This window comes from Passer domesticus, chromosome Z, assembly GCF_036417665.1.
Source record: "Passer domesticus isolate bPasDom1 chromosome Z, bPasDom1.hap1, whole genome shotgun sequence".
Classification (NCBI taxonomy): Eukaryota; Metazoa; Chordata; class Aves; order Passeriformes; family Passeridae; genus Passer; species Passer domesticus.
The window spans coordinates 70,006,088-70,022,533 of record NC_087512.1 but is presented as its reverse complement, the minus strand read 5'-3'; the positions used below and the strand labels follow the sequence as shown (position 1 = coordinate 70,022,533).

General features: G+C 42.8%; 1 protein-coding gene and 1 long non-coding RNA gene across 2 annotated transcripts in view; one reads left to right on the top strand and one right to left on the bottom strand.

Annotated features, from left to right (window-relative positions):
- Window positions 1–3,375, bottom strand: part of LOC135291530 (uncharacterized) — a 30,428-nt gene extending 27,053 nt beyond the window's left edge. Inside the window, exon 1 of the long non-coding RNA XR_010354344.1 lies at window positions 2,993–3,375. This is a non-coding gene — a long non-coding RNA (uncharacterized LOC135291530). The remainder of the gene's footprint in view (window positions 1–2,992) is intronic.
- The window catches only part of UGCG (UDP-glucose ceramide glucosyltransferase), a 38,194-nt gene that overhangs the window by 2,749 nt on the left and 18,999 nt on the right, over window positions 1–16,446 (top strand). The window lies entirely within an intron of this gene.

The window sequence follows — 16,446 nt, the reverse complement described above, 5'->3', positions numbered from 1 at the left end:
AGAAGCTGAAGGATGAGATATGCTAAGAGATGTGAGAAGAAAGTGTGGTGGCCTGTCAGCCTCAAAGTATAAAAAAGTATAAAATTATAACGGAAATATGTGATCAGTTACGTAATCACCTGACTTATATAATTTGACCAGTAAGAGCAGGCCCAGGCCTTTGGAGACTCAGGCTTCTATTGGCTGGTTGAGCAGGAAGTAACAGGCTCAGCCAATGAGGATTGACCTCATGGGCTCCCAAGTTGTATAAGGGAGCAAGGTCTGAATGAAGGGAGCTGCTGCTGCACGATCTCAGTGTGCCGTGTCACTGGTCTATCTCCAGCACTGTGACAACTGGTGGACCCCGACGTAATTGCAACAGCTCTCACCAACAGAGCGGGGAGACAGATGGGGCAACAAGGAAGAGTTGCCCGCAGCTTTAGAGCTGTGAAGAGCAGCGTTCACAGCGCCGTGGGGCAACCAGGAGGAGGTGCCTGCAGCCTTTGAGCTGCGAAGAGCGGCATATAGAGCCGTGATTGGTCCGGACCCCACCTTTTATTTCTTCTTTTAATTTTTCTTTTTTGTAAATGGAAGACACCGCCAGCATGGGAGCATGGGCTTCAACACCAGAGGACCCCCTCCTGAAGGTATGGACTCCATATCCATTTTAAAGAAAAGATTTGAAAATCATGAAGAGCAGGCTTTATTAGCCCTCATAATGTGGTGTGAGAGCCACGGACTGGATGTATCAGAAGGGGCTGCCCTAGATTTAAAAACTTGGGAGTGGGCTGGCCAACATGTCCTTACAGCTGCCTCCACAGAAGATGACTCTGCCATTTATGTTATCAAGCCATGGAGACTCAAAATAAACATGATAAAAATGTTGCAGAGCGAGCGGGTGGTGAGAACGGCAGAGGGATCACAACTAGTGCCGTCCACCGAGGCGAATGGCAAAAGCGGGACACCAAGGGAGGTGCTGGGGCAGGCAGGTGCTGTGCAGGGTGTGAGAAGGAAAAGGATGGGTACAGAAAGTACAGTGTGTTGGGAGGCTTATGGGTGGAGTCATGGGGCCTCCCCAGGTGAGGGTGACCTACCCGGGAGTGCCCTGACACCCTCTGGGACCAGGATCTGTCGGCTGATCACCCTATCCCTGAGGCCGCTGGTGAAACCACCCCAAGTGGGTGTTCTGTGTTAAATGGGCACTCTACAGCCCCTCTGTGCCCTGCCGCGGCTGCTGAGGCCTCTGAAACAACTCTCCACTTTCCCTCTCTGTGTTCTGCTGCCCCTTGATCTGCCATGCTAGCAGAAATCTCCGTAAGGACCAGCACACATTGCCAGCAGGATGCACTGCTGCTGATGCAGAGGGCAGAGAAACCCCAAGTTCACCAGAACCACTCCCTCCCAAGACCAACTGGACCAGCTCCAAGACCACAGCCTCAGTCCCCCTACCACGGGGCGTGCCTGCGTTTTCTGCCCAGCCTCCAAGGGGTGGGGATGTATCTGCCCATCCCCATGACTTGGGGGTGTGTCTGAGAAATGCATCACCAGGAGCTCCAGAGACATCATACACGGAAGCAGTGCTGCTGTCCCAGTCGCTCCAATGCTGCCGGACTGAGAGTTTTCTCTAGATTGTGCACCACTAAGAACACAATATACACCAGAGAAGATGCCTCTGCCGCTGCTGAGCCAAGACAGCGCAGAACTTTCCCTTTCAACCCTGGTGGGTCGCCCTGTGCCAAGCCTAAAATTGTGTTCTCAGTTATCCAGAATTGTGCAGACAATTCTGTGTTATTTAAGGATAAAAGCTGTTAGGCAAATTTATAACTAACCAGCCAAAGGTACAAATAAAGTTTTAAAGCTTATAGGGTTATTAAGAAAACACCAAAAGTTAACCTACTCAATATGCTTGTAAAATAAAGCCTTACATACATTGTTCTCAAACAATATTATTGATAATATTTAAACTTTATCACCTTATATCTAACTGGACCTTATGATAACTCTAAATAATGGCAACATAACACTTAACTTTGTCACTTTCAGTTTAATGATTATTCATAATCCCTCAAGGAAAAGCACACCTTGGGCCCTTAGAATGACAACTCACTTGTAACTTTACTCAAATACTTCAAGAATCAAATTTTTTAAAGACATTACAAACACAAAGATGTGTCATTTTTGCTCATGTGCCAAGATGTGGCCTATGCAACCTAAGATGTGAGATGGTTCCTTTGATAATTTGGAATTAGTCTTGTAAACAGTACTTTCAGAAGCAGTTGTATAGTTCACTAAATACAATTCATACAGTGATAAAGTGTGTTACACCACTAGTATCCCCTACACAGCACTATAAAATATACTTTTTAAACAGAAAAGAGGGAATGCCTAGTGCTGTGTATGCCCTAAAACAGGTGACACTATTAAAAGCATTCTATATATTTAAAGAAATGAAGACTAAGACTATAGATAAGAGGCCTGAACTAATATTTTCTTGTTGTTTTTCCCGCAGTTCTGAGAATTTAAATGTTTCCTGGTGCTAGATTAAGCTGTTTCTTATTTTAGAGTTAAGTTGTAAATTTGTAACCGTTGAGTTGTTTCTTATTGTTAGGGCTGTGTTGTAAATTTGTAACTGTTGAGCTGTTTCCTGTTGTTGGAGTTAAGTTGTAAGTTCGTAACTGTTAAGCTCTAGGCCAGGCCTTTTTGGTAACTTGTATCACCTGACAGCTCTCTGAGTGAACATCACAAATTCAAGAATATATAGCGTATCACCAACTCAAAAGAGCCCTAGGCCTGTTAAATTGAGTTGGAGGCTCATTCAAGGCCTAGGTGGAGGTTTTACACAAAGCAGTGTCCGTCACCTTGTCTGCAAGGCGCCTGCAGAGGATGACAGACACTGCTTTTGTATTTAAAAACAAAAAGGGGGAACTGTGGTGGCCTACAGCTGGCCTGTAGGCCTCAAAGTAGAAATAATTATAAAATTATAACAGAATTATGTGATCAGTTATGTAATTACCTTATTTATATAATTTGGCCAGTAAGAGCAGGCCCAGGCCATTGGAGACTCAGGCTTCCTTCTGTCTGGCTGAGCAGGAAGGAACAGGCTCAGCCAGCCTGTTACTGGTCAGTGAGGATTGACCGATCCCTCAGGTCAAGGAGGATTGACCTCGTGGGCTCCCGAGGTGTATAAGGGAGCAAGGTCTGAATGAAGTGAGCTGCTGCTGCACCAACTCAGGGTGTCTTGTCACTGGTCTGTCTCTGAAACTGTGACAAGAAAGAACAGGGAAGACCTAGAGGGAAGGGAACACTTCTGGGCAGACGATGCCACAGGAGCTGCCCCCTCAGAGGGACTGCCTCCTGTGGAAGCAGTAGTGGAGCAGGGACCCTGCTGAGTGCACTTTGGGCTGCAGGTAAGGCACTCCTGAAGGGACTGCAACCTGGGGGCAACCCATGCTGGTGCAGAGACGCCCTGAGGGGCTGCAGTGCCATGGGTGACTCTCCCCTGAGGAGACTGCAGCCTGTGCCAGGCCCTCACTGGGGCACAGACTCTGACAAAGGGATTGCAGCCTGCACAGCAGTCCCTCCTGAGCAGTTACACCTGCTAGAGCGCAGTAACAGTTTAAGAAAAAACAGCAGTGGAAGAAAATGAGTAAGAAGTAAGGCATGGCAGAAAAAACATTATGTGCTGACCCTTGCTTCCTGCATCATCTTGCTGAAGGGCTGGGGAGCGACTGAGGATAAGGAACCATGCAAATGAGCAGTTCAGATAGAAGGGTAAGGGGGAGATGTTTCTTATAGAAGCAGAGCCTGGAGAAGGAGGACAAAAGGTACTTCGCTAACAATTAGGTTGTCTTTTTTTCCTCAATACCCAAATTGATAATTAGTTACCTGATGATTGCCAGTAGTTTAAATTGAATTGCCTGAGTTGAAGCGGTTTTGTCTGTGGCAGTAGTTGCTGGGGAATGCAGGCAGCCACTGGACCTGGTATGGCCTGCATCTAGAGTATTTGCAGTGGTGTGAAATCTGGAAGGAGTTGTATTTTTTGTTAATAGAAATTAAAAGTACATCTACAAATTGTGTGTTAACGGGTGGAAAACTTGTCAGTTGTGGACACAATGGGTAGGAACTGGGGTGATCCAGTCTTAGCCTCTGAGGCCCCTGGTCTGGTTCCAGCAGGGCTCTGGAATTGCCATCTCAGTCGGGCCAGAGTCAGGAGCTATCTTTGACAGAGTAACGGGCTGATGGCAATGGGGATATTTAGAGTTCAGTGCAAAACACTGTCTCATGGTTGGAGGTGAGCAGCTGGTAGCACTGAGGTGACCAAATTGCAAACTGTTCTGGGTTCACAGGCAGTTGTAAAGGAGCTGCCCTGGTCACAGTGATTTGGCAGATCCGAGGAAACAGGACCACAGCTCCCCATAGTGTGACCATGCAGCTGCCCTTTGAAGTGAAAATAAGGAAGTGGGGAATACCATCCCAAGCAATTGTCCTTGCAGCATCTGTGGTGGTGATGGGATATATGTGATGGCTGGAGAGGGCACTGTGCTGGTGCGTTTGGAGCCTTTGCCACGTGTTAGCATTACCCTGTGGGAGGCAGCATGCCTGGGTGGTTGTCTAATGGAGGTGCACATGGAGCAATGGCCTGGTCCTGTAAGCAAGATAGTCCTGTGAAGGAAAGGTGAAGGAGGTGATCAGTAGTAGTTGTTTTGAATGCTGGAGCATGTTTATGGGGAAAGGGCACCAGATAAACAATGCTGAAAATGCTGCTGTTATGGCTGAAAAGGCTGGTGGCTGGACACCATTACTAATGCCCTTCATCTCATATAGACTAGTTTTATTCTGGATGACAGGCACAGCACACTGCACCCTTTCTGAGACCCCTGAGGTAGGAAAGGGTCTTCACTTATGGACAGAAACTGCTTTTTATGTCAGAAGATGCAGTATTAGAATACATAGAATATTAGATTACATTTGTCATATACTGAATAACACATTGTTCCTATTACAGGCAGTAAAGAAAAAGGATGAAAGTAGTTAGTCTTGCAGTTTTCTCCTTACAAACAGTATTGTTGGTTTCATTTTTTTGAAGTCATTGAGATACTGCTTGTACTCAATCTGCACTGTGTCTAGCCATGCTGTATTGGTGAGTTGGAAGGTCCCATCTGTGCCACTGGAGTATTAAGATAATCTTGTAACACGACAGTAAAGCTGTTGTGGACTAGACAGTCATCCTTCTGTGGTTTCCCACTGGTATTTAAAAAGTTTGTTTTAGTAAATGACTTAGAATGCGTGAATTAAGTAGGTAAATGGAGTTTTTCAAGAAAGTAAGCTTTTTTGTCTTGAAATGCCTTCAGCAGTTGTTGAGATTAAGATTGGGACAATATTTCTTTTGCATTGGTCCATGCTGTATTTGCATTCAAAGTTGTAGGGTTTGGATATCTAAGGTACTGTTCTTCCATTCTGTTATTTGCAAAATCTGGTTCTTGCCACCTCTTTCCTGTACTTTAAATGGATTTGAAACACAGAAACATCTAGGTTGGAAAAGGGCTATCTATTCTTGATAGCCCTTTCCATGAAAAAATTCTTCCTGATATCCAAGCTGAACTTCTTCTGACTTGAGGCCATGTCCAGTCGTCCTATCAGTAGTTGCCTAAAAGACATCAACCCCCACCTGGCTACACCCTCCTTTCAGAGTTGCAGAGACCAATAAGATTTCCTGAACCTCCTCTTCTCCCAGCTCCCTCAGCTGCTTCTCACAGGACTTATTCTCTAGATTCTTCGGCTGTGTTGCCTGTCTCTAGACAAGCTCCAGCACATCAATGTCTTCCTTGTTGTGGGAGGCCCAAAACTGAACACAGGATACAAGGTGTGGGCTCACCAGTGCCAAGTAAAGAGAGACAATCACTGCCCTGGTCCTGCTGGCCACACTATTTCCGATATGAACCAGGATTCCATTGGCTTTCTTGGCCTCCTGGACACATGTCTGGCTCATGTGCAGGCAGGTGTTGATCAGGACCTCCAGGTCCCTTTCTACTGGGCAGCTTTCCAGCTACTCTGCCCTCAGCATGTAGCCCTGCATGGGCTTGTCTGATTCCTGAGCAGCACCCAGCAGTTCACCTTGCTGAACCATTGTCGTGGCTTAAGCCCAGATAGAAATTAAGCACCCAGAGCAGCTCACTCACCCTCCCCCCTACTTCCACCTTGGTGGAACACCACCTCACAATTGATCCTGGCCTATTGATCCAGATCCCTCTCCACAGTCTTCCTACCCTCCAGCAAATCAACACTCCTGGCCAATTGTGTGTCATTGTGAATGTACTCTGCACTTGATCCCATTGTCTGGGTCCTCAATAATGATACTAAAGATGTTAGACGTTTGTCAACTCTCTTAAGCTATTTATTTATCTTTTTGTCTGTATTTATCTGGTCAAAAAAACCTGAAGTTCTGTGAAGTCATGTTCTGGCTTTGAGTCTTCATTGTTCTTGTCTCACTTGTCAGTGGCAAGTCTAATTACAGCACTTAATGGAAATCACTTCTAGGTAGCCACAGTCAGTTGCTCATTTTCTTGGTTCCCAGGTGTAAGTGGGAAGGGTAGTGCATGACACTTATTTGATAAACATACTGCTGGTTTTAGACAAATTATTTTAAAAAGCTTTTAGTTACAGTAGTCAATGAAGAAATAATGAATTCTGCATTTATGTGGCATTTGGGTGTAACTGGGCCTTGTCTGCTGAGTGAAAATCCAGATTTTTCAGAAACATATACGGGTAATAAAAACCCAGACATAACTAAAATTAATTAGTAACCTTATTGTGTGTATGGACACTAGGAGGAAATTCAGTTTGCACAGATGCCTAAAACTCAAGTTTTCTGAGGTACTTCTGCGACACTGAAAGGCTTCTTAAACATGGTTTCCAAACCTAAGCAGAAACCTCCACAGAGCTGATGTCTAACTTCTGGGTTTTTTTTAATGTGAAGTTAATACTTTGGTTAATAATTCCTCGTTGCACAGTAATTATGATACTTAATTTTTAAGAAAAAAAATTATTTCTCTTGGGTTTGTTTGTCTTGTCAGCCCTTTCTTTTTACTCTTTGACCATCTCTTGCTGCAAATGGATAACAACATTGTAGCAAGGCAAATCTGAAAGATAGCAATGCAAAGATTGGAAGTCAAGTAGAGTTATTGGGGAGGAACACAAGAAATTGATAGGATGTGGAAACACAGAAGTCAGAATAAGCAGAATATCCTGAGTTGGAAGGGACCCACAAGGATCATAGAAGTCTAGCTCTTCTTCCTGCACAGGACCAGCCTCGAGAGTCGCACCACGTGCCTGAGAGCATTGTGCAAACACTTCTTTAACTCTGGCAGACTTGGTGCTTTGACCATGTCCTTGCAGGGGAATCTTTTTCTAGTATCCAGCCTAAACCTTCCTTGACCTTCAGGCCATTTCCTCAGGTCCTGTCACTGGTCACCACAGAGAATAAATCAATGTCTGCCCCTCTTCTTCCCCTCATGAGGAAGTTGTAACTGCAGTGAGGTCTTCCCTTCGTCTCCTCCAGGCTGAACAGACCAGGTGATCTCAGCCACTCCTGATAAGGCTTCTCCTCCAGACCCTTCATCTTCTTTGTTGCCCTCCTTTGGATGACATCTAATAGCTTTATATATTTTTTTTCTGTATTGTTGTGCCCAAAACTGCACACAGGACTTGAGGGGAGGCTGCCCCAGTGGAGAGCAGAGTGGAACAATCTCTAAAAATTTAGAGGTGAAAGCCATTTTTTTCAATACTGTAAGGGAAGTGGAGTGCTTTAGGCGGGAAATGCCAGTTGAAGGTTAAGTTCCATCTCCTGCTTGAAGCTGAAACAAATTTTCATAGTTTGCTTATACATGTTGCATTGATATGATAATAATAGCTTGTGGTAGAAGATGGAAACTGTTGAAGGAACGTTAAGTTTGAGATGCACAAAATGATCACGTGTCAATGATTGCTGGGGCCATTTGTCATCTTCATTAATGACATGGACTATGTAACGTGATCATCAAGTTTGCTGATGGTACAGAACTGGATAGGAGGCTGATACACCAGATGAGTTCAGAGGGACCCAGACTGCCTGGAGAAATGGTCTGACAGGAAGCTTATGAAGCTCAGTCCAGCAAAATGCCATGTCCTGCACTGGGCAGAAATAACTCCATGCATCAGCACAGGCTAGGAACTGAGAGGCTTGGAAACAGCTAACAGCTTGGCAGAGAAAGACATGGGAGTGTTGATTGATGCCAATCAGCCTACCAAACATCAGTTTGATTATGAACAGTGACATGCTTTTTGCGGAGAAAGCCATTGCTGCATTGTTAGCAAGTGGAAGAAGGTGATCCTTCTGTTCTACACAGCACCAGAAAGGCTGTCTGGGGTGCAGAGCACAGTTCTGGTGTCTCCAGTGAGTCATGGGTATGCTGGAACAAGTTGAGCTTAGTGCTACAAGGATGATGGTGGAACTGCAGCATCCTTCGCTCAAGGAGGCACTGAGAGCTGGAACTCTGCCAGGAGAAGGCTTGTAGGGATCCTGTTCATGTGTGTGAGTACCTGATTGTTTGGGGGAGTGAAGGGTGTGAGGTCTGGGACTCATCTCAGTGGTGCTGTGTGACAAGATGAAAAGCAACAAATTCAAGTGAAAGACTGTAATTTTAGAGCAAAGAAGACACTCATAGCTGAGAATTGAAACAAGCTTTCTGGAGAGTTTGTGGAGGTTCTGTCCTTGGAGGCAGGAGAAACTGGCTGGTCCTTAGCCAGGACCTAATCTAGCTACCCCACTTTGAGCCAGGTGTTTGTAGTAGCTGACCTCCAGAGGTGCCTTCCAACCTCTGCTGTATGGTGATTTTTTTTTGTGTGAAAGATGACACCGAGGCAGCTGTTTGGACTATTACAGAGCAATAAACTAAGAAAGGTGGTGTGGAGGCTGTAAGAATTGTGTGTTGCTTGTTTTAAACAATCTGAAGTTTACCTGACATCATGTATTCATAAGGTTTAAATTTAGATAATCCTTAGGGGAAGACATATCTATCTGAAAGCAGGAGGTGATTTTTTTATATAATAAGATTGCGGTTAGATGAGTTTCTGCATTACAGGCTTGATAAATGGGGAAAGCAAAACAGCGCAGAACCAGTAATCTGAGAGTGGTAACAGTGTGGGAGAAAACCAATAACGTTGAAGGCAATTAGGGCAGGCTACTTCTTTACTGGGGAGTCAGGAGGATGAGACACAGACTGTAAAATTTGGGGTAAACATTAAGGTATTAGTGATCCTGAATGTTTTACCAGAATGCAAGAAACCTAAGCCTAGATTAAAGACATCTAGTGTTCATTTAAAGGAGAGGAATCATGGCAGTGGTGGATGGTGTACTTATGTTGAGAAGAGGGAAGATAGTACAGTAGTTGTATTTTGATTTTAAAGCCTACTTGTCACATCTCTTGGAGTGGTTTGTGTGGAAGGGGAAGATAGAAGGCTAAGATTTGGAGTATGTAATGTGGAAATCAAATGGGTTTGGTTAGTGGAGTTCTTATAAGGCAAAAAAGCATCCAGCTTTGTATGTGAGCTGGAGTGGAAGAAGCTGAATAGTGGGATGGGGAAAAATATCTTTCTGTCAGCTTTTGTCAGGATATGAAGATTTTAAAGAAGTTGATGTTTTAAATGAACTGTTTCCATAAAAGCACAAAATTTGATTAAGGTGGATGAGTAGAATGACTCTAAAAATTGGAATCTGAAATTTCTGTCCTAGCTGCTCTGTGACATGCTAAGCATATAACTAGTTTTACTGGTTTACTAGAGCACCCTTCAGTACTTCTGTCTGTCACTCCCTGAGAATGACACCACTATTTAGCATTATGCCAGAGTTCATTAGGATTTTTAAACTGCTTTTTAACTGAAATAAAATACCATAGTTTTGACACATTTAATATTGGTTTTACAATTTATTATAAACATTCTACTGTTTATAATAAATTATTGATTATTTTATTCTGAGAGATGTTTTCCTATACACTAAAAAAAGATAAAAAAAAATTTTGCTAATTGCAAGGTGACTTGTTTTGCATTGTCTTATATACCTTACTTTTAATAGTAGGTGATGAGGACATATTGTAGACTATATCTTCTCATAAGTAGTGTGGGTGAATTCATACCCTGAATCAAATTATTTCAGTTTCAGCATGTATAAAGAAAGTCTTAAACTGTCCTTTGCACAACTAAGATAAAAAACATTCTTGCAAGTGTAAACTTGTAAGATAGAAAGCTGATGGGATGCATTGTACTAAGTGAAAGATTAGGACCTTCTTGCCAGTGCTACTTTCTTGACGAATTGTTTTATTTCTTATGGCAGTTTTTTGAACACCTGCTGGGTGCTTCTAGTGGACCAATCTTTTTTCATTAAAGCAGCAGGATAACTAACAACCTATCTTTGCCTGTTTGTGCTGGTAGCTGATTTGGTCAGGTTTTGACCACTTGAGTTCCGCTCTTAGAAATACCACTTTGTGAACTAAAGTTCGTTTTGTTTTCTTCCCCCTCTGTTGATAGAGCTCATCTTGGATTTGTTAACAATAGAGTCCATGAGGAGGAATCCGTAAATGAAGTTAACCATTCAGTTTTATGTTGTTTGCAGCTGTCCTATTCTTGTTAAGCACTTGCCTTGATCTTGATTCAATTTGTCCATGTTGTAGGGATTTCCCAGATGGCTGCTGCTTTGGTTTAATAATGGGTAGTATGCTGCACCTTATTTTATGAAGTGGAAGGATCACTTGTCTGGTCATATGCACACATTATTAAAATATTCAAGCTGATAACAACCAGATATTGGTCAATGTACCGAGCTGTTATGGAGCAAATATCCCATATATTTTGTATTGAAATACTTTGAGTGAAAAATTGGATCAAAATTGAATTCAAAATTTTACTTCACATTTACTTCACATTAAGCATTTTTTAGAGAGATAATACATATGTTTTATACCTGCATTTCCAAGCAGATTTTTTTGTGTAGATTGTGTGGTGGTGACAGCAGTAAATTTTTTGAGAGTACAAACCAACTATTGTGGGTTTTTGTAGACATAAGACAGATAAAATTTATGAATTTAGTTTTTCTGGTTTGTACCTGTCAGAAATGTAAAAAAAAAGTAAGATTACCCTTCTTAAATGCAGTCAAACATGAAGTTGAGTGTAGAAGTGTTATTTCATGTTAAAATTCTCTTTCAAAGCATTTTTGTTTTTATGTAATTGCTTCCTTCAGTTTCTGATGTTTCATACAGGAGACTAATTCAAGCTTTCCGAAGCATTTGCAGCACGAGGACAGTGACCCTCTCACTGACTACTGTGTAGTCCAGACAAGATTTACTGCTTTTTTATTACCCCAGCTGTGGGTAATGTGGTCCCAGACCGTGTGTTCAAACCTGTGTGAATTGGTGTTTTAGTGTCTTTTTCAGCAGTATACTGTTTTGTACTCTGGAAACACTTGTTGCTGAGTCAATGAAATAAAATTCAGACTGTCATACACTGAAAAGAAAGAAAAAATGTTGGCATAGTACCTGCTATATGGTTGTTAATATAGTTTCTTATGAGCCATTAACATAATTCTGCTGCTGGCAGTTAATTGTTTTGGAAGTTTTGAGGGAGAAGTAACTGGAAAAAGCTGCACAAAAGGAGCAGCCTGGGGTCTGTAGGATGCACGTTATGTAATGTTTAGCAAATCATGTTGTCATTTAAACTTGTGCCTTATGAAATAAATAAGGCTGAGCTAGTTTAATCTTAACAGATTTTCAAAATAAAAGTCAGAAGACAAAATTGAATACTCTCAAAATAAAATTGTTCTAAAGCTTTGTGTTTTAGAAGCTCCCAAACATTGATGAGTTGATCCTGTACTAAAAACTGTCTTCTGTAGTTGGTTTATCTGGCCCAGAGTTATGGCCATCCCCTGGAGACACTTTCATAAACAAAACACGAATTGTGTTGGATGCAGCAGTTCTCTAAACTTGCATAGTGTTTGTTGCAAGGAGTACCAAAACCATTTCTCTTTCTATGCCTTAGTGAATCTTGATTTGATGCTCAAGGGGACAACCCACATCCCTTCCTTCTGCTATACCTTTCTAAACATTTCTGCAATACTAATCTGCCTTTAGTGAGCATGTGGCTATGTGATGACTCAGATCAGCAAGTGAGTTTTTTCTGTGGGGTAGTTCCCTGTTTAATCAGCAGGCTGATCTGATTTGTCTTGTGGTGCTGACTGTTTTATAGCCACAAGTGGGCTGAGGGTGTGGGAAAGCAGAATCAGGGAATAAGCTGCTGTTTTGATGGCAGACTGCAGATAGACTACAAAGAAAAACAGTGTGTTTATTTTAATATTCAGCAATGGATGTGTTGTAGGCATCTTGCTATGTCTTTATTAACTCTATTAAACTTGCTGAATTGTGAACTATCAAAGATTTGGTCAGTAAAAGGGTTCCTATTGCTTCAGGTTCAGCCACAGCCTATTGTACAGCTGTTTGTTTCTCCCTTTATCCTGAGGGAGTGGGAGGGGAGTTGGAGAGGAAGTGTGTTTGCTGGCTTTAAGGTGAGGTCTCTGGTGTTTGCTCTTTCTTGCTCTTAAAAGATAAGGTTGGGGTTTTTTCTACTTGAAACTGTAAAACAGATTTGAAAGCATTTTCAATTCCCGCCATTCAATTCTCCCGTGTTTTAGAAAAGACTGTGGGATGCATGTACTGAATGTGACTTAATGGTAATACTTGGAAAATGCTAGTTAAAGAATTAAAAACCTCCAGTAGGGCATGGAGGTTTTAAATTTGAAATGGCAAATAGCACTATATTGGACTTCAACATGTTGAGAATAGTTATGTGATTTTTGTCCTTATTCTTAGCCACTGATTGAACGACTCCTTTCCAAAACTGAAAAAGTAAATTGGTGTTTGGTTTTTGAGAACACTCACCTTCTAAAAAATAACAATGATCACAGTCTAGGTTCTTTCTTGATCAATTCCAGTTCAAGACCTCTAATTTGACCCTTTTTTTTTTTCAAGTTTTGATTCTTGAGCTTCTTTTAGCTTAGCTTTTTTTTTTTTTTTGATAACTTCTCTTTCTCTCCACTACCCATTGTGATTTCAGTGCATTATATTGTAAGGCCCTTTTCATTTTGTCTGTGGACGTTATGTATAGGACAGGAGAAAATATGCATTGGAATTGAATGAAGTGTTTTATTTGCCTTGTACACTCAGCTGGCATGTGATGAAGCTCAATTGTAACATGCTTTTCAACATAAACCCCTAGTATGCAAAAGGCAGGATTGCATTTATTGTTTTCAGTAGTTTTGCAGGCATACACAAACCTATGGCTGTTTTTCTGATGGCAGACAGCCATAAGAAGTCTCTGCTACAAAGTGTGTACCTGAATCATAGCTACCATGTTCTTTCAGACTCATCTACTTCCCCCTATCTCTGAACATTTTATCAAGGCCAAGTGACTTGTTAAATGTCTTTAATTACATAAGGGTTTCCCCTTAAGTCTTGTTGTCCACAGTTGCCTGATTCTGCTCCTTCCTATTGTTGGATCTGAGGGTTGTGTAGCTATGAGGTTGGTGAGTGGGGGGATTGACTTGCCATGTGTCCGTATGGCTGTTGAATTGGATGTGAATTGGATAAGGTGACAAAAGTGGAGGATGGGAAAGAAAGCCTTTGTGAGAGCAATGACTGACTGGTGCAATGGTTTACCCAGGCCAGCAGCTAAGCACGGGTGCCTGGTACTAGCATATTTCTATAGGCTGATGTCTTGCTTTCAGTCAAGAAAGATCAAAGAGGGGTACGCCTGAAGTATTGCTTCAAGAGTCACTTTTGAACACTGGCATTGTTTTCTGTTACTAATTAACTCAAGTTACCTTTTTCTGGCAGATAAGGAGCAACCTCTAAGGGAGTGAATGGTGTGAGGGAAAACTGTGATGTGGAGTTGGTTGTGGGACAGTTTTTAGGGGCCTGACCCAAATCTATGGTCAGTTCAGCTCTTCTGGAATTCTGCTGAAGCATGAGGTGGAAGGAGACCCTGTTCTTGTTCTTCTCCTGTGATCTTGGCAGCACATTTAGAGCCTTCTTGAATGTACTCTGGAGCTTTGTGCAGCCTTCCTTAGAGTTCAGATGCCTGAACTCTAATTTTGCAGAGGACAATCTGACGTGGAAGAAAACAAAATCCAGATTTAACTTTCAGTTGGGTGAGTGATTTGAAGCAGGATTGTATGTGCATCAATACTGGCATGATGTCTTGCTCGCTGGGATTGATGGCAGCACAGCAGAAGGATTACTGGGGGACCTTTGCTGCCTGTGAAGCTCCATGATTATCTTGCTCCATCCTTTCAAGCTTGCTAGGTTGGACTGATGAAATTCTAACATTACATGTTGAGTAATAATTAGGTGGTGGTTTATGAATCTCAGCTAGTTCACTGTGGCATCAGACAATTGTCAGCACAGGACATCCCAGAAACAGAGGAGAAAGGGGGAAAGAGGGAGTGCCTGTGAGCAGTAGCTTGCAGTTAAACTGGTTCAGCTACATTATAAAGCTCCTCTCAAGGGGAAGAAAGGTTTAAAACAAGACCAAGGTGTTTAATTCTTGCTTTAAGAATAATTATTTCCGTTTACTAAGAGGCCAGTGGCCACAGGCGATTCTGGGTTTTCTTTTAATTCTGTCTTTCAGTTTTTAAAGCTCTCTGATGTCTATTAGGTCCATAAAAAAGAGTAATAGTGTAGTAGGCCTCCACATTAATGCAGCAGTAGTATTTCTGTGGGCTTAAATCTGGACAGAGGAGTATAAGAAATAGGTACTTGATAGTAGTATGTTATTAGCATTACTTGTATCATTGTAGAGTCCTCTTGTGTTTCTCTGCCTCCATGTTTTGCTTCCTGATGGGATCTACTAGAGCTATGACAATGGTTGCTTATATATGCCCCACCCCTTCAACCTTCACATGCAGACAAAAACCTGCATATATATTTATTGTATAAAATGTAATTATATTAATATATATTTATTATATAATACTACATATAGAAAAAATATTATTCACATAGGAAACATAGCAACGTATGGAGTCATAGAATAGTTTAGGTTGGAAAAACTCTCCAAGATCATCAAGTCCAACTGTTAACTGAACACTGCCATGTCCACCACTAAACCATGTCCATGAGTGCCATATCTACACACCTCTTAACTATCTCCAGGTTTGGTAACTCCTCCACTTAGTTGGATGGCCCATTCCAATGCTTGCTAAGCCTTTTGATGAAGAAATTTTTCCTAATAGTCAACCTAAACTTACCCCAATTCTGCAACTTGAGGCCCTTCATCTTGTCTTGTCACTTGTTGCTGGGACCAGAGACTGACCCCCATGTCACTACAGTCTCCTTTCAGGGAGTTGTAGAGAATGATACAGTCACCTCTAAGTCTCCTTTTCTCCAGGATGAACACCCTCAGCTCCCTCAGTATCTTCTCATCAGACTTGTGTTCCAAACCCTTCCCCAGCTCCTTTGCCCTTCTCTGGACACACTCCAGCACCTCAGTGTTCTTCTCGTAGTGAGGGACCCAAAACTGAACACAGCACTTATGGCACAGCCTCACCACTGTACAGGGGGACAGTCACTGTCCTGATCCTGCTGGCCACACCATTGCTGGTACGGGCCAGGATGCCACTGGCCTTCTTGGCCACCATGGACAACACATGGCTGTCTCATGTTCAGCTGCTGTCAACCAGCACTCCCAGGTCCTTCACCTCTGGGCTGATTTCCAGCCCTCCCTCCCCAGCCTGCAGTTCTGCACGGGGTTGTTGTGCCCCAAATGCAGGGCCTGGCACTTGGCCTTGTTTAACCTCATACAATTGGCCTTGGCCAGTCAATCCAGGCTGTCCAAATCCCTCTGCAGGGCCCTCCAGCAGATCAGCTTGGTGTCATCTGCAAACTTACTGACAGTGCACTCAATCCCCTCATCTGATCATTGACAGAGATATTAAGCAGGACTGGACCCAGTGCTGACCCCTGGGGAACACTGCTGCTGACTGGATGCTAATTGGACCTAACTGCATTCCCCACCATCCTCTGGCCTGGCCATCCAACCACCTGTTATTCCAGCAAAGAGTGCATCTGTCCAAGACATGAGGAGCCAGTTTCTTCCAGAGAATGCTGTGGGAAATAATGTCAATGGCCTTACTGAGTCAAGGTAGACAGCACCTATAGCCCTTCCCTCATCTACCAAGTGGGTCACCTTGTCACAGAAGGTGATGAGGTTGGTCAAATAGGACCTGCCTTTCCTAAACCTATGCTGATCCCCAGGTTGTCCTGTACATACCATATCATGACACTCAATATGATCTGCATCAGAACCTTCATCAGCACTGAGGTTATGCTGACAGGTCTGTAGTTAGTTCCCCAGATCCTTCTTCCAGCCTTTCTTGCAGATGGCTGT